General features: G+C 38.2%; 1 non-coding gene across 1 annotated transcript; it reads left to right on the top strand.

Annotated features, from left to right (window-relative positions):
• Window positions 1–840: 840 nt before the first annotated feature.
• On the top strand, window positions 841–947 carry LOC136511041 (small nucleolar RNA R71). Its single transcript, XR_010772636.1, has one exon. It is a non-coding gene; the product is annotated as a small nucleolar RNA R71 (small nucleolar RNA).
• Window positions 948–2421: the final 1474 nt, after the last annotated feature.

Consider the following 2421-nt stretch of genomic DNA (forward strand, 5'->3'; position numbering starts at 1 on the left):
TCTTGTTGTAATTCTCGATCTTGTGGCCCAAATTCTTCAACTTCATCGGTTGTTTTCTCCTCTTCCTGCACTTCCACTAGTGTCTTGCCTATCCTTGTTGAATATGGTGGATCACGAGTAGACTTGCTACCTCTTGTAGTTATGGCATTTACCTTCTCAAGGTTAGTGCCAAAAGGCAGAGCAGCAGCCAATTGGGCTAATTGGGATTCTATCTTTTTATTATAGCTAAGTTGGTCTTTTATAGCAGAAGAAAAACTATCCATTTTAGTATTTATGCTTTCTAGGACCTTATCATTAAAAGCAAGCTTCTTAGAAATATTCTCATTAATCCTAGCTTGTTCTAAGATCAGGTCTCTCAAGGATGGTTGCTTAGGAGTATTATAGCTATTACCTGGGTACTTACCTTGGTAAGTCGATCGTTGTTGTTGATTCTACCCTTGTCTCTATTGTTGTGGAGCAGAGTTGTTGATGATGATGTTTGCATCCTCCTGATATTAAGGGAATTCAACCTCCAAATATTCTCCACATACATTCTGAGCATTGAATGCATCTTGAATAGCCTAACGATCTTTCTTGTAATTGGCTCGCTGTTCAAGCCAATTCAACAGTACGTCCATATTAGTTGACAGTGCACACACCTCTTCTAGTACTTCTTCACTCTTATTGCATAATTGAATGTTGCATGATGACCAGCCTTGATTAGAGGCTATCTTTTCCATAAGGGTCTCAACTTTTCTAAGGGTGAGTGACATAAATGATCCCCTAGTAGTGGCATCGAGTTGTTCATGAGCTTTTTGAGTTAATCCATGGTAGAAACTTTGCATGAGCAACCAATCTTCCATCCCATGATGAGGACAATTTGAAATGTATTCTTGAAAATGTTCCCATGATTCTTGAATGGTTTCTCCTTTCTGCTGTTGGAAGTTTGAAATCTTTCCTCTTAAGGCATTGGTCTTGCTTACAGGGAAGAACTTTTCTAGAAAGGCCTTTGAACATCTTGCCCAAGTGTTGATGTGATCTTTGTTGATGTAGAACCACTACTTCGCTCTTCCCACTAGTGAGAATGGAAACAAGCAAAGTAGTATGATGTCTTGAGCACTGTCCTTGATGGTGACTATGCTGCTAATCTCTAGAAAATTCTAAAGGTGAGCACTAGCATCTTCATATGCCTTTTTGCTGAATGGAGTAGCTTGCACCATGTTGATGAGGCTTGACTTGAGCTCAAACTTGAGATTGTTGGTTTTGAGTGTTGGTCCAGTGTGGATGTTCTTAGTGCTTGGAGTAGAGAATTCACGCAGAGTCTTCTCAGCCATGACTTTAGGAACTGGTGTTGAGCTTCCTCTTGATTCGGTTGATTCTGATTGGAAATTGTTGGTGAATCACAACCAAGTCTGCAATACCCTGTATAAGATATGAACAAAGACAAACAAGGGTAAGCTTGCTAAAGTAGAGGTTATGACTTTATCAATAAGTATTTATTTGGTCAATTCACTTTAGCCATGTGCCCCTCCCCAACAACGATGCTAGAAATGCTTGTTGGCATTTCTTAGCATCACTTGTTACTAGGTTGTCATCCCTAGCATAATGCCAGAAATGCGTGGTTGGTAATTATTAATGACACTTGTAAACTTCAAAAAAATATATATATGTTAAAGTATCCGCAAGCGCACAGATAATATATCATTGTAGCATTTCACCCGAGAGTATACCAAGTATTGTTATTTATATTTTTATCACAGGGAGGAACATATGGAGTGGTGTTGGCATAGAGATATTGACAAATGTGTATACTTATGATAATAATCACTCTCATGCTACTGTAGGGGTAAGTCAAAGGGTAAATAAATAATAAGTGTAAGGTAATAGTGGTATTCCAGAGATAGAATTAGAGACACATAAAATGTAGTACAGCTAAGCAGGAGATTCGTTAAGAACAAAAGATTCCTAAGTCATTACTTATCTACTAAGTCTTTTGTACACCCTAATATATACACTCTCATCTATAGTATAACTAACTCTAGATCTATGCATCAGGAACATTACTAAGGAAGATCAAGAATAGAGCTTGTCTACCTTTGCAATCACGTTCTACGTGCTCTACAAATGGGGAGTGGATTACAAAGGACTCAATGGGAGTGTCACATCCATGATCTACCATATGACCCAGAGTGCAAAGGGCATCCGTAGGCAAACAATATCTAAGCACCATGCTTACATAGTGTCGATCACTTAACTCATGCGCCTAATGAGCTAAGCACTTTGCGAACATGTGCGTAAGCTTATCATTAATCATAACTACATCAAGCATGCAACTAGAGCAAACTAAGAACATAATGAATAGCAACATAATAATATTAAAGTAGCACAAAGTCATAAATATAGAGATACAATGGCTATACCAGTCTCCAGATGGTAGATCTA

Source organism: Miscanthus floridulus, chromosome 1 (assembly GCF_019320115.1).
Source record: "Miscanthus floridulus cultivar M001 chromosome 1, ASM1932011v1, whole genome shotgun sequence".
In the NCBI taxonomy this organism is placed as follows: Eukaryota; Viridiplantae; Streptophyta; class Magnoliopsida; order Poales; family Poaceae; genus Miscanthus; species Miscanthus floridulus.